Source organism: Balaenoptera borealis (assembly GCF_965194805.1).
Source record: "Balaenoptera borealis genome assembly, contig: HAP1_SCAFFOLD_1444, whole genome shotgun sequence".
NCBI classification, from domain to species: domain Eukaryota; kingdom Metazoa; phylum Chordata; class Mammalia; order Artiodactyla; family Balaenopteridae; genus Balaenoptera; species Balaenoptera borealis.
The window spans coordinates 116,905-136,037 of NW_028122780.1; the positions used below are offsets into that span (position 1 = coordinate 116,905).

Genomic DNA, 19,133 nt, shown 5'->3' on the forward strand with positions numbered 1-19,133 from the left:
ATAGTCCCCTAATTTATAGTGGACTTCCAGTAATTATTTTTTAATGGATATCTTTCCACTTCAACTGAAAAGTACCCTTTCCTTATATAATAGCATTCTAAATCCAAAATAAAAGTAGATTTTAAAATAAGTAAAAGTAAACTCATGCATGATCACCCTGTAATAAGTATGTAAAAAAGCACAGGGTACTGCAGAAATAACTTAACCATTTGAGTTGGATGTGTCTCCAAAAAATATTGAAGCCACATTTGGAAAGAAATTACAGTATTTGATAAGCCAAGGATATGACCTGCTGTGTGCTTTCTCTTTTTTGTTCAGATCACCAAAGGAGATTAAGACCCCGTTTTCTCCCTTCTCTGGAAAATTATCATCTGATGCAGTCACTCAGATAACAACAGAGAGTCCAGGAAAAACCATGTTTTCATCTGAGATTTTTGTTAATGCTGAAGATCGTGGACATGATATTCCAGACCTCAGTACACAGAAGTTGGGCAAAGTTCCTGTCAAGTTTGCTTCATCATCTTCAGTCCAACAGATTACTGTTCTTCATGGCACAGATGGTAAGAGAATTTTAGGTCACATTACCAACTTTTGTGTGTCATTAACTAAGAAATTTCTTGATTGGGTCTTTCTAGTTAGAAAACCTAATTTTAATTTTAAGCATTAGGTTGTACATGATTAAAACATCTTTTATTTACATAGCTATGAAGAGAATATAATTTATTATGTTTTTACTTCAATTTCTAGTGAAGTTAACAACCTATGTGAAACTCATGCTACTTGTGGCTGACGTATTTTCAACTCATAATACTTGTCATAAGAATGCAAGTAGTTCATGAAAACATAAAAACTATAGAGGTTCAATTTTAGGGAGGTAGATAACTATTTGGCATTGTTTCTTTTACTATTGTTTTGCATGATACAGTGAACAGATAGCAAACACAATACCAGTCTATTTCTTGCTCAAGAAACGTTGAGCAGGGACCCAGGTTGACTGTGACTCTGCTTTCTTTAAAACATGGAACCTTGGATTCATCATCATAGTCAACTGGAAGGGACGAAAAGCATGGAGGAGCACATGTTGGGAGGCTTTTATGGGCTAGGCCTAGGTGTGGCCCACATCACTTTCCACTGACTAGGAATAGTTTAGCTGTGCTTTCCAGGATGAAGAAGAAATGAGTTTTGGTGAACAGCTAGCAATTTCTACCATAAGGTCTACATTTAGAGTGTTCCTATGCTATCATGACAGTGATATTTTTATAGTGCTTATACTATATAACATTCAAAATTATAGCAAGTTATTTTCTTTTTCAGACCAGTAACTGGAAAGTTAAGTTCCCATTCTACCTCCAAATGAGGGTGGGAACTTTCAATTACTAATTTTAAAGTATTCAACAGTTTGTACAAATCTATTCAAAATATATTTTAAGTTTTCCTACTTGTGCAAAAAGTTTACCTGTCTGTAGGTATAAATGGAATATGCCTAAATGTATAAAGAAAATTGCTTAGTTCCACATGTAAATTGCACTGAATTTAATTTGAATAAATACATTTATATGTTGAAATGGTTATATTTCTTTTCTTTTTTTTTTTTTTTACTTTTATTTATTTTATTTTTGGCTGTGTTGGGTCTTCATCGCTGCGTGCAGCCTTTCTCTAGTTGCGGCGAGCGGGGGCTACTCTTCGTTGCGGTGCACGGGCTTCTCATTGCGGTGGCTTCTCTTGTGGTGGAGCACGGGCTCTAGGCGCGTGGGCTTCGGTGCATGGGCTCAGTAGTTGTGGCTCGCGGGCTCTAGAGCGCAGGCTCAGTAGTTGTGGCACATGGGCTTAGTTGCTCCGCGGCATGGGGGATCTTCCCGGACCAGGGCTGGCACCCGTGTCCCCTGCATTGGCAGGCGGATCCTTAACCACTGCGCTATCAGGGAAACCCGAGATGGTTATATTTCTTATACATTTTTATTGTGATATAAAATTATGCCCCCCAAATGTATAGTCTAATCAATATCACACAGAACACCTTTAATGTGTCAGTTACCTATTGCCACCGTGATACTGTATAAGAACCTCGAAAATCTCAGTGCTTTATAACAACAGACATTTGCTTTCCTCACTCATGGGCTTATGAGTCAGTTGGAGTTTGGCATCAGGATGCAAAAACGGTTTGGGTCTGTTCCACATGCCTTGTACTGAAACCCAGGCTACTCTGGGTATGCTGTTTTCATGTTGGTGGCAGAGCACAGGAGAGGAAATCCAACTGTGAAAGTGTATTTTATACCTCTTCTGACATCAAATGGATCGGTCTACATAGAGCCCACAGTTCACGGTCTTACCTTTACATACAGGTACTTGGTAGAAAAGACTCCTTTAAAAGAGAAATATTATTTGGTTTAATAATAAAAGATTTTTAACTCTGTGGATTCAGAAGTAAAATTTTAAAAATATTTTAAAAGTATACAGAATAGCATGTTGAATTTATGACTATGTGTCCACTGCTCTGAATTAACAAATTAAGAGTAATATGCTATATGTTTATATTTAGTTCCATTTGCAAGTTTTTTGAAGGAATAAAGTTTATGGTTGGACTTTCTTCTTTACCCTTCTGCAGTCCTTTCTTTCTCTCCCAGGAACAACCATTATTTGCTGAATAGTCGCTTCTTCCCCCAGAGATAGGCAGTCCAAAGTAACTTTAAGACTTCTGCATCCAAACAGAAAGTTGTTGAGAATTTCAAAAAGCCACTTATCTTGCCTCTGAATTCTCCATCTCCACATGGTAGCCATTCTTGCCCTGGGTCCATTGTAATTCTGCCCAATTGTTGTTGTCCATTTTCTGCAAACTTTGAACTAAATGGTAAATTTAACCATCACCACCAAGCTTTATATACACTGGTGGAGGAAGAAAACTACTAAGTCAATATTCTAACAATAATGACTACAGCAACGTCCAAAGAGAAGTAGAGGCTACAGCCTATTTTTCCTGTTATTTAAATTCTTCCAGCCTCTATACATTTCTTCATTCTCCTTGAATTCAGCCAGGTTCTCATTGGCTGGGGCTTTGCCTGATAGGTTGGTACAAGTATTCCTAAGTAGTCTAAGGCTTTGCTAGCCCTGCATAGGTTTAAGGTCATTTTTTGTTAATTTCTATGACCAGGCTTGGTAAAGTGGTCCCCTAGGTGTAAGCCATACTCCTACTGACTTTCTTCTTTTAAGGTAACCTTATTTCTCCCTGATAGTTAAGGTCAATTGTAGTTTTAGTCAACACTATGGCATCCTATTCCCTGTATTGTTTCAGTGACATAAAGAATGTAAAATGACTAGATGGCTCCTGTCTCCCGGTAGAAGTGCCCCTCCCTTATTTCTAAGATCTTCCATCAAACAAAGCAGAGTCACAGAGATAGAAAGCAAAAGATTTTAAAGGCTTCTGCCTTTGTTCCTAAATATATGCATTCTGTCTGTAGGATAGGCAAGTGCCATATGTGGTTCTGAGCACATGCCGTATTTGGCAAGCTAGCATTCCAGCCTCAGAAAGTGATGCCTCCCAGCTTGTGCCATGACAGTTATCAGTAAATTGTTCACTCGCTTTTTTGTTTTTGAGTTTACCATAGCTGTGGGTGATCAGGCTTGTGAGGAGAACAGTGACTCCCTTTAGGCATCAGCCTGTTGTCTCATTTCCTTCACTATGAAGTCAGTTCCTTGGTTGGAAGCAGGGTACTAGTAATATGGATTCCATGTCAAATCATCAGAATGATGGAGTGGTCAAGGATGGTAACACAATTCTAAGTAATATAAAAGTTGTTATTGCGTCCAGAATGAAGGAGATCTCATTCTACTCTGGGACTATCAGACTCTGTCTAGAGTATTTTGATTTTTATAAACTAGACATGGGCAACTAGGAGTCCATCTAGAGGTGATTACAGGATGCAAGAGAAGACCATGGTCCATAAGGATAAACTGAAGAAGCTGTTGTGTTTAATCAGGAGAAGTGGTAGCTATCTACAAAATTCTATTTGAATGAGCAGTACAACCCCATGAATACTGAGGAGTAACCTAAACAAGAATTTTATAGGACTCATGTGATGGCAATACTAATCCTTTGTGTAGGCATAGAAAAGGAGAGTAGACTAAAAGGAGGGATGGGATATTTCTGAATGGGAAAATTGAATATTTAAAGATGTCATTTATTCCCAAATGAATTTAAACTCTAATGTAATTCTACTCAAAATTCTAATGGAATTGTTCTTTTGAACTTGTTTAATTGATCTTAAGTTTTTTCCGGAAGACTAATAAAGAAAATACTGGAAAAGAAGAGTAATGGGGAGGATAAATTTTAGCAGCAGCCGGTGGAGTGTTTTAATGGGATGCCTGGAAGTTGCAGACATTATTCTCACCCTTGACCTATGGGCCCAGACTTAGTCATATGTCCATACATGTCTGCAAGGGAGATTGGGAAATACAGTGTACAGATGAGCAGTATGTACCCAGCTAAATATCAAAATGCTGTTACAGAGAGAGAGAGAGTTTCTACCACATCATGAAAGAAAAACAAGTGTATAGAAAAAGATTTCAGGGACTTCCCTGGTGGCGCAGTGGTTAAGAATCCACCTGCCAGTGCAGGGGACACGGGTTCGAGCCCTGGTCCGGGAAGATCCCACATGCCGCAGAGCAACTAAGCCCGTGTGCCACAACTACTGAGCCTGTGCTCTAGAGCCTGCGAGCCACAACTACTGAGCCCATGCTCCACAACTACTGAAGCCTGCGTGCCTAGAGCCTGTGCTCCACAACAAGAGAAGCCACTGCAGTGAGAAGAGTGAGAAGCTCGCGCACCACAACGAACAGTAGCCCCCCCACACCGCAACTAGAGAAAGCCCGCGTGCAGCAATGAAGACCCAATGAAGCAAAAAAATAAGAAGAAGAAGAAAAAGATTTCATCTTCTATAATAATCAAATTACTACCATGTCACAGACATTTTAGAAAGAATTTTAGCAGTTAGTATTTAAAAAAAAGAAACTTTATAAATGACATAATTTTTCACTCTGAAATCAGAAAACTTATGTGAAATGGGGCAGCAGGGGAGAATGGGTATGCTATAAACAGGAAGTCTTTATTACAGAATTCTTTATTATTGAAAATTTAATCCAGCCTAAATTTTTAACATTATGAGAAGGGTTAAATACACTTAATGTGTAGTAGAATGATAAAAAATGTGACGATAGGAAATAAAATGAATATTTTATTATCAATGTAAAGTAGAAAAACTGAATTCCACATTATACATACTATACACAACTATGTAAACAAATAAGAAATACAGAGGAAAGACCTGTAGAAATACATTAAAATATTAATAATAGTTATCTTTGAGTGGTAAGACTTTGTCTTTTTTATTTCTGTGTATTTTTTTAATATTGAGAAGTTATACTTTTTTAATGGGAAACTTATTTTGAAAATCTGCCACATAGAAGAGAATTAGATTTACTTTCTATGACTCTGGAGGGAGAACCTTCAAAGATCAGTAGTAGGGGTTAACAACGACCAGGTTTGGGTTCAATATAAGATAAAGTGTTTCTTAGTTAGAGCCATCTAAATATGGAATAGATTGCTAGGAAGTCGTCTTCTCAATGAATCCTACCCTTACCACTCTATTTAAACTGCATCCTGCTGCAATTTCCCAAATACTTCTAATCTTCCTCAGCATTTTCTAATTTTTGGGGGGGGAGTGGCTGTTTTGGGTCTTTGTTGCTGCACACGGGCTTTCCCTAGCTGTGGTGAGTAGGGGCTACTCTTCGTTGTGGTGCATGGGTTTCTTATTGTGGTGGCTTCTCCTGTTGCAGAGCGTGGGCTCTAGGCGCACAGGCTTCAGTAGTTGCAGCACGAGGGCTCAGTACTCGCAGCACAAGGGCCCTAGAGCACGTGGGCTTCAGTAGTTGCGGCACATGGGCTCAGTAGTTGTGGCGCTCGGGCTCTAGGGCGGGCGGGCTTTGGTAGTTGTGGCACGCAGGCTCAGTAGTTGTGGTGCACAGGCTTAGTTGCTCCACAGCATGTGAGATCTTCCCAGACCAGGTATCGAACCCCTGTCCCCTGCATTGGCAGGCAGATTCTTAACCCACTGCACCACCAGGGAAGTCCCAGTATTTTCTAATTTTTTATGTCACTAATAATTTATAAAAATACTAGATGATTTACTTATTTAGTATGCTAATTGTTTACTGTCTATCTCCCTCTTCTAGAATGCTAGTTTACTGATACATTCCAAGAATCTTGACCACTGCTTGGCACATTAAAGGTGCTTAATATTTGTTCAGTTAATTAATAAATGTTTTCTTATTAATTATTCTGATCTTTATGTCCTTAGGCCAGCCTTTACTGTTGCCATATAAGCCTTCTGGTAGTACAAAGATGTACTATGTTCCCCAATTAAGACAAATTCCTTCATCTCTGGATTCCAAGTCAGACACCACCATTGAGAGCTCACACTCAGGTATTATGCAGAAATTATTCAAAATTTTATTTTTTGAAATTTTATTTGTGGATTGGCTGTTTAATTCTGGATGACATATGAAAGCTCAGTGCTCTTTAATCTTTAAGTGAAACATGGAGATTTTCATGACACAGGCTCTGGTTCAGATAGGTGAGTTATTTGGTCAGATGTATTGTGTACACTCAAACATTTGATAAATATTTGAAGAAAATTGTATGAACAGTTACTTGTTTGGGTTAGTGGACTCCATCTAGGACAAAGGTTTCCAAGTTTTCTCTGTTCACAGTCACCTTAGTGTTTGGGTGATTTCTTTTCTCATCATCGTGGGGATATAAATCATCAGCAGCATATAAATACATGAAGTATTTTTTCAGACACTAAGCTATTATGTTATTAGGGTATAAAAATACTTAGCGTTTTGATCTTACAGCTTAATAAGCAAAAATATTTTTCGTTTTGTGTTTGAAAGAAAACATTTTACTTTGTTCAGAAATATGCATAATTACTTGCTAACGAGATATGTGTGGCTATTAGGGCACAGTTTCTCAAACCTTGAGATGAGATTGGACACAACCACCCTCATTTATTGCTTTTGTTACAGAAACCGTCAAAAATCCAACTCTGCAGAGATACAGACAGCAGCATTGAAAGGAATGTAGCAGTATCTAATGTTGAAACTTTAAACTATCTTTAGCGATTAGTTTTTGTCCTGTACACCAGATATTACATATCACTCTTTCTCTAGAATTTTAAAATATCCCACAACATCCCTGTGAGATCACCACAATAGAACTGCAGATTTAGAAAATGAATAGCATCCTGTGGAGGAACTGAATAAATATTTTCTGTGGAAAATTATAAGGATACAGAGTTGGTATGGTGCGGGGTTTTGATTGTTGGGATAACATATTGATTGGTCCACAGGAGTTGACTTGGTTCAGTTTAGATATAAATTGTTCATGATTTGTCAATAGACATCTTTATAGGTGTAGAAATTAAAAAGAAAGTAGTTGTCCCTGGTCTTACGCAGATTTTCTGTTAATTTTAAGAGGACCCAACTAGTATCTAATGGTAACTGAGTTAAAGCCCCGATATAATTGCTCCTGATTTCCCACTGTGATGCCACTGAAAAAAAGAACCACAAAATGCTCATATGTTAGGATTGATTATGAAGCCTATAACCAGGAACTGGAAGAAATTTTCACTACCTGCATGGCTATGATTTTAAAAACTCACTTAGTGGCTACGAGACATAAAACAAGCTTACTTAATTGATTGTAGGTAGGAAAATCTTTTATCTCAGTCTCACTTTCAGCCCCCTAGTTCAGAAGACAGAATGTACCAATAGAAGTCTAATCAGGTGTTCCAGTATTTTTTGAGGCCTCCTGTGTACTTCTATTCATTTACATCCTAACTCTTCCCTTTGGAGACATTAACTTTGAGAAAAATTGGACAGTAGTGGGAAGAGGAAATGACTCAGGGATGGTACACTGTATCCTGAGAAATACTGTCCGTATAAATAAAGTACTGAATGCATCAGTTAGACAAGAAGAGATCTGTTGGCTATATATACTTGAGGTTGTCATTTATCATGTTCTGCATCTATTCTGAGAGTGAGGGAGTTGACAGTAGAAAATAATAGTTTCTTAGACCAGTAGAGCTGATCTAGATGAAAGCCTAGGAATTGTTCTGATAGATAGTGTCTATTAGTATGTTGTGATTCTATAGATACTAGAAAGATCCAACTAGAGTTTGGGGCCAAGGGCAAGTCATAAACCATTGCAGATATTTGGACCAAATAATTTCTCCTCAGTTGAGAATGAGTAAACAATTGAACTCATAAAATTCTTTTAGAGACAAAAACAAAGGGACTTCCCTGGTGGCGCAGTGGTTAAGAATCCGCCTGCCAATACAGAGGACACGGGTTCCAGCCCTGGTCCGGGAAGATCCCACATGCCACAGAGCAACTAAGCCTGTGCGCCACAACTACTGAGCCTGCGCTTTAGAGCCTGCGAGCCACGACTACTGAAGCCCGCATGCCTAGAGCCCGTGCTCCACAACAAGAGAAGCCACTGCAATGAGAAGCCCGCGCACTGCAACGAAATGTAGCCCCCGCTCGCCGCAACTAGAGGAAGCCCGTGCACAGCACCGAAGACCCTACACAGGCAAAAATAAAAATAAATAAATTAAAAACAAAACAAAAACAAAAAAACAAGGCAAAGGTAACCTCGCAAAGAAAGAGATAGATGTTAGAGATTTACTCATTAGGTCAAGTAACACTCTGAAGTAGTAACAGGATTTCATTTATATCTGACAGTAAGTTCTGTGAAGATAGGTACTATGTCTTTTTTTTTGTAAGCCATTTTATACCTCATACCAATATATAATATAGATGTTATTTTTATATTCATTTAAAGACATTTAAATATTTTGTGTACTAGTACTGTCAATAGGAGCAAAAAGCCATGGGGAGAGAACTGGTTGGGATTTTTAAAACAAAGTGAGGAGTTAATAGCAGAAAAAAATGGTGGAGTAAAGACCTCCAACATTTTGCCCTGTGATAAAAGCAACAGAATTTTGGCAAAACTTTATGGAAAACTTTTCCAAAACTCGAAATTAACCAAAGGCTTGTAGCTTTTGTAGTAAGCATTTATTCAAGAAAAATGGCTGAACCTTGATAAGAATAGTAAGCTTGTGGCATTTTACCTTGCCCTATTCTCATTGCCACACTCAGCTCAGTGATAACCTTGAAAAATATCAGCCTGCATTCCCAGGACTGGAGGGAGCAGAACAGAGCTGGACCTCTTTCACAATTTCATTCCCAAAGAATTGTCAGTATTTGATCTGTCTGATGGCTCTCTGGAAGACTCCACTCAAAAGGCTTATCTTTATTTGACCTTACCCAGAGCTATCCAGTGCGTATGAGCCTCTGTGTCTATGTGTGAGGTGTTTGTCAAAAAACACTTACAGGCAAGTGTTTTATTTTAGTTTCTTAAATATTTATTTATTTTATTTATTTATTTTGGCTGCGCCGGGTCTTAGTTGCACCACTCAGGATCTTCGTTGCGGCATGCGGACTCCTTAGTTGCAGGACCTAGTTCCCTGACCAGGGATCGATCCCGGGGCCCCTGCATTGGGAGCCCGGAGTCTTACCCCCTAGACCACCAGGGAAGTCCCCAGGCAACTGTTTTAATGTCACAATGCAGGAGGCAGTGGATAACACTTTAGACAAACAATAGACTAACCAAAAGCTTTAACGGAAAAACTGAGGATGAGATGTCCATAGATATTTTGAAAAGCATTGATATATTCCTAGGACTCTAGAAGACCACAAGTGTGCACAGGCCTGAGTGCATGCTCAGGAAAGATCTGAGAGGGGCCTACCCTTTACCTTTGGCTGCCCTTGAGGCTCTGGGCAAGAAGAAAGGGAAGGCTAAGGCAGAATTGATAACTCCCTGCCCTCAGCATTGATGGCTATGTGCACGTAGTCCCTCGGCAAAGACTGGGAGATTTATTGTTTCTAGATGTTTAAGGATACCTCCATCTAGGCATTAGCTGACCACTAAGCTAGTTGAGTGGCAGCTTCAGTAGACTTCATAGAATTTGTTCAGAAAAGTTACTTAAAAAAAAAACAGCGTAAAGCAACAGCAGGAAACTGTAGGGAGGTAGTAGACTCTGATTTCCAGGGTTGTCACATTATATTTTTTAAGATGTCGAGTTTTCAACAAAAAGTTACAAGATATGGAAATTCAAAGTAAAAACAAAATATATGGACCATACAAAAGTTTAGAAACTGTCTGTGAGGAATCTCAGACATTGGACTTACTAAATGAAGATGTTAAAATAGCTATTTAAAATATGTTCAAAGAACTAAATGAAACCATGTCTAAAGAAGTATAGGGAGAGGGGCAAGATGGCGGAAGAGTAAGACGAGGAGATCACCTTCCTTCCCACAGATACAGTAGAAATACATCTACACGTGGAACTGCTCCTACAGAACACCCACTGAACGCTGGCAGAAGACGTCAGAACTCCCAAAAGGCAAGAGACTCCCCACGTACTTGGGTAGGGCAAAAGAAAAAAGAAAAAACAGAGACAAAAGAATAGGGACAGGACCTGCACCAGTGGGAGGGAGCTGTGAAGGAGGAAAGGTTTCCACACACTAGGAAGCCCCTTCACGGGCAGAGACTGTGGGTGGCAGAGGGGGGAAGCTTCGGAGCCACGGAGGAGAGCGCAGCCACAGGGGTGCGGAGGGCAAAGCGGAGAGATTCCCGCACGGAGGAGCGGTGCTGAGTGGCACTCACCAGCCCGAGAGGCTTGTCTGCTCAGCCGCTGGGGCGGGTGGGGGCTGGGAGCTGAGGCTCGGGCTTCGGTGCTAGCCGAGAGGGAGTCCGGGAAAAAGTCTGCAGCTGCCAAAGAGGCAAGAGACTTTTTCTTGCCTCTTTGTTTCGTGGCGCGCAAGGAGAGGGGATTCAGAGCGCCGCCTAAACGAGCTCCAGAGACGGGCGCGAGCCGCGGCTATAAGCGCGGACCCCAGAGGCGGGCGCGAGCCGTGGCTAACAGCGCGGACCCCAGAGACGGGCGTGAGCCGCGGTTATCAGCGTGGACCCCAGAGACGGGCGGGAGACGCTAAGGCTGCTGCTGCCGCCACCAAGAAGCCTGTGTGCGAGCACAGGTCACTCTACACACCGCCCCTCCCGGGAGCCTGTGCAGCTCGCCACTGCCAGGGTCCCGTGATCCAGGGACAACTTCGCCGGGAGAACGCACGGCGCGCCTCAGGCTGCTGCAACGTCACGCCGGCCTCTGCTGCCGCAGGCTTGCCCCGCCTCCTCCATACCGCTCCCTCCCCCCGGCCTGAGTGAGCCAGAGCTCCCGAAGCAGCTGCTTCTTTAACCCCGTCCTGTCTGGGCGGGGAACAGACGCCCTCAGGCGACCTACACGCAGAGGCGGGTCCAAATCCAAAGCTGAACTCCGGGAGCTGTACGAACAAAGAAGAGAAAGGGAAGTCTCTCCCAGCAGCCTCAGAAGCAGTGGGTTAAAGCTCCACAAACAACTTGATGTGCCTGCATCTGTTGAATACCTGAATAGACAACGAATCATCCCAAATTCAAGAGGTGGACTTTGGGAGCAGAATATATTAATTTTTCCCCTTTTCCTTTTTTTGTGAGTGTATATGTGTATGCTTCTGGGTGAGATTTTGTCTGTATAGCTTTGCTTTCACCATTAGTCCTAGGGTTAGGTCCGTCCATGTTTTTTTTCTTTGTTTTTTTGTTCACTCAAAAAAATTTTTTTTCCTAATAAATGTTTTCTTAATATTTTTTCCCTTATTTTCTATTTTTAGAAATTAAAAAAAAATTTTAATAAGTTTTTTCATATTTTTTATTTTAAAAAATTAAACATTTTTTCTTAATAAATTTTTTTCTTAATAATTTTTTTCTTATTTTTTACTACAAAAAATTAATAAATCTATTTTTAAAAATTAAAAAAAATTTTTTTTCTGAATACATTTATTCTTAATTTTTTTTCTTATTTTTTATTATAATAGCTTTATTTTATTTTATTTTATCCTCTTTCTTTCTTTCTTTCTATTTTTTTCTCCTTTTTATTCTGAGCCATGTGGACGAAAGGCTCTTGGTGCTCCAGCCAGGCATCAGGGCTGTGCCTCTGAGGTGGGAGAGCCAACTTCAGGACACTGGTCCACAAGAGACCTCCCTTCTCCACGTAACATCAAACGGTGAAAATCTCTCAGAGACCTCCATCTCAACATCAAGACCCAGCTTAACTCAACGACCAGCAAGCTACAGTGCTGGACACCCTATGCCAAACAACTAGCAAGACAGGAATACAGCCCCATCCATTAGCAGAGAGGCTGCCTAAAATCATAATAAGGCCACAGACACCCCAAAACACACCACCAGACGTGGACGTGCCCACCAGAAAGACAAAATCCAACCTCATCCACCAGAACACAGGCACTAGTCCCCTCCACCAGGAAGCCTACACAACCCACTGAACCAACCTTAGCCACTGGGGACAGATACCAAAAGCAACGGGAACTACGAACCTGCAGCCTGTGAAAAGGAGACCCCAAACACAGTAAGATAAGCAAAATGAGAAGACAAAAAACCACACAGCAGGTGAAGGAGCAGGGTCAAAACACACCAGACCTAACAGATGAAGAGGAAATAGGCAGTCTACCTGAAAAAGAATTCAGAATAATGATAGTAAAGATGATCCAAAATCTTGGAAATAGAATAGACAAAATGCAAGAAACATTTAACAAGGACGTAGAAGAACTAGAGAGGAACCAAGCAACGATGAAAAACACAATAAATGAAATTAAAAATACTCTAGACGGGATCAATAGCAGAATAACTGAGGCAGAAGAACGGATAAGTGACCTGGAAGATAAAATAGTGGAAATAACTACTGCAGAGCAGAATAAAGAAAAAAGAATGAAAAGAACTGAGGACAGTCTCAGAGACCTCTGGGACAACATTAAACGCACCAACATTCGAATTATAGGGGTCCCAGAAGAAGAAGAGAAAAAGAAAGGGACTGAGAAAATATTTGAAGAGATTATAGTTGAAAACTTCCCTAATATGGGAAAGGAAATAGTTAATCAAGTCCTGGAAGCACAGAGAGTCCCATACAGGATAAATCCAAGGAGAAACATGCCAAGACACATATTAATCAAACTATCAAAAATTAAATATAAAGAAAGCATATTAAGAGCAGCAAGGGAAAAACAACAAATAACACACAAGGGAATCCCCATAAGGTTAACATCTGATCTTTCAGCAGAAACTCTGCAAGCCAGAAGGGAGTGGCAGGATATACTTAAAGTCATGAAGGAGAAAAACCTACAACCAAGGTTACTCTACCCAGCAAGGATCTCATTCAGATTCGATGGAGAAATGAAAACCTTTACAGACAAGCAAAAGCTGAGAGAGTTCAGCACCACCAAACCAGCTTTACAACAAATGCTAAAGGAACTTCTCTAGGCAAGAAACACAAGAGAAGGAAAACACCTACAATAACAAACATAAACTATTTAAGAAAATGGGAATAGGAACATACATATCAATAATTACCTTAAATATAAATGGATTAAATGCTCCCACCAAAAGACACAGACTGGCTGAATGGATACAAAAGCAAGACCCATATATATGCTGTCTACAAGAGACCCACTTCAGACCTAGAGACACATACAGACTGAAAGTGAGGGGATGGAAAAAGATATTCCATGCAAATGGAAATCAAAAGAAAGCTGGAGTAGCAATTCTCATATCAGACAAAATAGACTTTAAAATAAAGACTATTACAAGAGACAAAGAAGGACACTATATAATGATCAAGGGATCGATCCAAGAAGAAGATATAACAATTGTAAACATTTATGCACCCAACATAGGAGCACCTCAGTACATAAGGCAAATACTAACAGCCATAAAAGGGGAAATCGACAGCAACACAATCATAGTAGGGGACTTTAACACCCCACTTTCACCAATGGACAGATCATCCAAAATGAAAATAAATAAGGAAACACGAGCTTTAAATGATACATTAAACAAGATGGACTTAATTGATATTTATAGGACATTCCACCCAAAAACAACAGAATACACATTTTTCTCAAGTGCTCATGGAACATTCTCCAGGATAGATCATATCTTGGGTCACAAAACAAGCCTTGGTAAATTTAAGAAAATTGAAATCGTATCAAGTATCTTTTCTGACCACAACGCTATGAGACTAGATATCAATTACAGGAAAAGGTCTGTAAAAAATACAAACACATGGAGGCTACACAATACACTACTTATTAACGAAGTGATCACTGAAGAAATCAAAGGGGAAATCAAAAAATACCTAGAAACAAATGACAATGGAGACACGACGACCCAAAACCTATGGGACGCAGCAAAAGCAGTGCTAAGAGGGAAGTTTATAGCAATAGAAGCCTACATCAAGAAACAGGAAACATCTCGAATAAACAACCTAACCTTGCACCTAAAGCAATTAGAGAAAGAAGAACAAAAAAACCCCAAAGCTAGCAGAAGGAAAGAAATCATAAAGATCAGATCAGAAATAAATGAAAAAGAAATGAAGGAAACAATAGCAAAAATCAATGAAACTAAAAGCTGGTTCTTCAAGAAGATAAACAAAATTGATAAACCATTAGCCAGACTCATCAAGAGAAAAAGGGAGAAGACTCAAATCAATAGAATTAGAAATGAAAAAGGAGAAGTAACCACTGACACTGCAGAAATACAAACGATCATGAGAGATTACTACAAGCAACTCTATGCCAATAAAATGGACAACCTGGAAGAAATGGACAGATGCTTAGAAATGCACAACCCACCGAGACTGAACCAGGAAGAAATAGAAAATATGAACAGACCGATCACAAGCACTGAAATTGAAACTGTGATTAAAAATCTTCCAACAAACAAAAGCCCAGGACCAGATGGCTTCACAGGCGAATTCTATCAAACATTTAGAGAAGAGCTAACACCTATCCTTCTCAAACTCTTCCAAAATATTGCAGAGGGAGGAACACTCCCCAACTCATTCTACGAGGCCACCATCACCCTGATACCAAAACCAGACAAAGATGTCACAAAGAAAGAAAACTACAGGCCAATATCACTGATGAACACAGATGCAAAAATCCTCAACAAAATACTAGCAAACAGAATCCAACAGCACATTAAAAGGATCATACACCATGATCAAGTGGGGTTTATTCCAGGAATGCAAGGATTCTTCAATATACGCAAATCAATCAACGTGAATACATCATATTAACAAATTGAAGGAGAAAAACCATATGATCATCTCAATAGATGCAGAGAAAGCTTTCGACAAAATTCAACACCCATTTATGATAAAAGCCCTGCAGAAAGTAGGCATAGAGGGAACTTTCCTCAACATAATAAAGGCCATATATGACAAACCCACAGCCAACATTGTCCTCAATGGTGAGAAACTGAAACCATTTCCACTAAGATCAGGAACAAGACAAGGTTGCCCACTCTCACCACTATTATTCAACATAGTTTTGGAAGTTTTAGCCACAGCAATCAGAGAAGAAAAAGAAATAAAAGGAATCCAAATCGGAAAAGAAGAAGTAAAGCTGTCACTGTTTGCAGATGACATGATACTATACATAGAGAATCCTAAAACTGGCACCAGAAAACTACTAGAGCTAATCAATGAATTTGGTAAAGTAGCAGGATACAAAATTAATGCACAGAAATCTCTTGCCTTCCTATATACTAATGATGAAAAATCTGAAAGTGAAATTAAGAGAACACTCCCGTTTACCATTGCAACAAAAAGAATAAAATATCTAGGAATAAACCTACCTAAGGAGACAAAAGACCTGTATGCCGAAAATTATAGGACACTGATGAAAGAAATTAAAGATGATACAAATAGATGGAGAGATATACCATGTTCTTGGATTGGAAGAATCAACATTGTGAAAATGACTCTACTACCCAAAGAAATCTACAGATTCAATGCAATCCCTATCAAACTACCACTGGCATTTTTCACAGAACTAGAACCAAAAATTTCACAATTTCTATGGAGAACAAAAGACCCCGAATAGCCAAAGCAATCTTGAGAACGAAAAATGGAGCTGGAGGAATCAGGCTCCCTGACTTCAGACTATATTACAAAGCTACAGGAATCAAGACAGTTTGGTACTGGCACAAAAACAGAAATATAGATCAATGGAACAGGATAGAAAGCCCAGAGATAAACCCACGCACATATGGTCACCTTATCTTTGATAAAGGAGGCAAGCATATACAGTGGAGAAAAGACAGCCTCTTTAATAAGTGGTGCTGGGAAAATTGGACAGGTACATGTAAAAGTATGAAATTAGAACACTCCCTGACACCATACACAAAAATAAACTCAAAATGGATTAAAGACCTAAGTGTAAGGCCAGACACTATCAAACTCTTAGAGGAAAACATAGGCAGAACACTCTATGACATAAATCACAGCAAGATCCTTTTTGACCCAGATCCTAGAGAAATGGAAATAAGAACACAAATAAACAAATGGGACCTAATGAAACTTAAAAGCTTTTGCACAGCAAAGGAAACCATAAACAAGACCAAAAGACAACCCTCAGAATGGGAGAAAATATTTGCAAATGAAGCAACTGACAAAGGATTAATCTCCGAGATTTACAAGCAGCTCATGCAGCTCAATAACAAAAAAACAAACAACCCAATCCAAAAATGGGCAGAAGACCTAAATAGACATTTCTCCAAAGAAGATATACAGATGGCCAACAGACACATGAAAGCATGCTCAACATCATTAATCATTAGAGAAATGCAAATCAAAACTACAATGAGGTATCATCTCACACCGGTCAGAATGGCCATCATCAAAAAATCTAGAAACAATAAATGCTGGAGAGGGTGTGGAGAAAAGGGAGCACTCTTGCACTGTTGGTGGGAATGTAAATTGATACAGCCACTATGGAGGACAGTATGGAGGTTCCTTAAAAAACTACAAATAGAACTACCATACGACCCAGCAATCCCACTTCTGGGCATATACCCTGAGAAAACCATAATTCAAAAAGAGTCATGTACCAAAATGTTCATTGCAGCTCTATTTACAATAGCCAGGACATGGAAGCAACCTAAGTGTCCATCATCGGATGAATGGATAAAGAAGATGTGGCACATATATACAGTGGAATATTACTCAGCCATAAAAAGAAATGAAATGGAGGTATTTGTAATGAGGTGGATGGAGTTAGAGTCTGTCATACAGAGTGAAGTAAGTCAGAAAGAGAAAAAAAAATACAGTATGCTAACACATATATATGGAATCTAAGGGAAAAAAAAAGGGCCATGAAGAACCTAGTGGCAAGATGGGAATAAAGACACAGACCTACTAAAGAATGGACTTGAGGATATGGGGAGGGGGAGGGGTGAGATGCGACAGGATGAGAGAGTGTCATGGACATATATACACTACCAAATGTAAAATAGATAGCTAGTGGGAAGCAGCCGCATAGCACAGGGAGATCAGCACGGTGCTTTGTGACCACCTTGGGGGGGGGTGGGATGGGGAGGGTGGGAGGGAGGGAGATGCGGAAGGGAGGAGATATGGAAACGTGTGTATATCTGTAGCTGATTCACTTTGTTATAAAGCAGAAACTAACACACAATTGTGAAGCAATTATACTTCAATAAAGATGTTTAAAAAAAAAAAAAAGAAGTATAAGAACAGTGTCTTACCAAATAGAGAATATCAATAAAGAGAAATTACAAAAAAGAACCAAATAGAAGATCTGTAGTTGAAAAGTACAATAACTAAAATAAAAAATTGACTGGAGAAAGCTCAGTATCAGATTTGAACAGGCAGAAGTATGAGTCAGTGAACTTGAAGATAGGCCAATTGAGATTATCCAGTGTGAGAAACAGAAAGAAAAAAGAATGAAGAGAAATTAACAGAATCTCAGAGTCCTATGGGACACCTTCAAGCATCCTATTATACACATAATGGGAGTTCCAGATGAAGAGACAGAAAAAGAGACTGAAGGAGTATTTGGAGAAATAATGGCCTAAAATTTCACAAATTTGATGACTGCTGTTAATCTGCACATCCCAAAAGCTCAAGGAAGTCCAAGCATGATACAGTCAAAGAGAGCCACATCTACATACATCATAAACCATCAAATGACAAAGACAGTGTTAAAGCAGCAAGAGCGGAGTTATCATGTACAAAGAATCTTCAATAAAACTAATTGCTGATTTTTCATCAGAAACCATAGAGGCCAGAAGGCATTGCAATGACATATGCAAAGAGCTGAGGAAAAGAACCTGCCTACCAAGTATTCTGTACCTAGCAAAACTACCCTTCAGAAATGAAGGAGAGATGAAGACATTCTCAGATAAACAACAGTTGAAAGACTCCACTGCTAGCAAACTGACCCACAGAAAATACTAAAGAGATTTTTTTCAAGATGGAATGGTGAACACCAGACAGTAACTTAAATCCACATGAAAAAAGTACTAAAGGTAACTACATAAGTAAATACAAAAGACAGTATAAATGTATTTTTGTTTGTAAGTCAGTTTTTCTCCTATATGACTTAAAAGACAAATGCAGTATAAGCAAGTCCCAAATACATAAAGAAAAACTAACAGAATTAAAATGAAAAAACCTGACACTATTTTTTTAAATAAATAAATAAATTTATTTATTTATTTATTTGTATTTTTATTTTTGGCTGCGCTGGGTCTTCGTTGCCGCGCGCGAGTTTTCTCTAGCTGTGGCGAGCAGGGGCTACTCTTTGTTGTGGTGCGCGGGCTTCTCATTGTGCTGGCTTCTCTTGTTGAGGAGCACGGGCTCTAAGTGCATGGGCTTCAGTAGTTGTGGCTCTTGGGCTCTAGAGAGCAGGCTCAGTAGTTTTGGCGCGCAGGCTTAGTTGCTCCGCGGCATGTGAGATCTTCCCAGACCAGGGCTCGAGCCCGTGTCCCCTGCATTGGCAGGCGGATTCTTAACCACTGTACCACCAGGGAAGTCCGAAAAACTGACACTATTAAACGGAGAAATATTTCAAGCCAATAGCAAACGGTCATATATTGTATAATTCCATGTATA

General features: G+C 39.5%; 1 long non-coding RNA gene across 1 annotated transcript; it reads left to right on the forward strand.

The window, feature by feature from the left end:
- The first annotated feature begins 431 nt into the window (after positions 1-431).
- On the forward strand, positions 432-8,027 carry LOC309622064. Its single transcript, XR_014240460.1, has 2 exons — positions 432-560; positions 6,351-8,027. It is a non-coding gene; the product is annotated as an uncharacterized lncRNA (long non-coding RNA).
- The last annotated feature ends 11,106 nt before the right edge of the window (positions 8,028-19,133 follow it).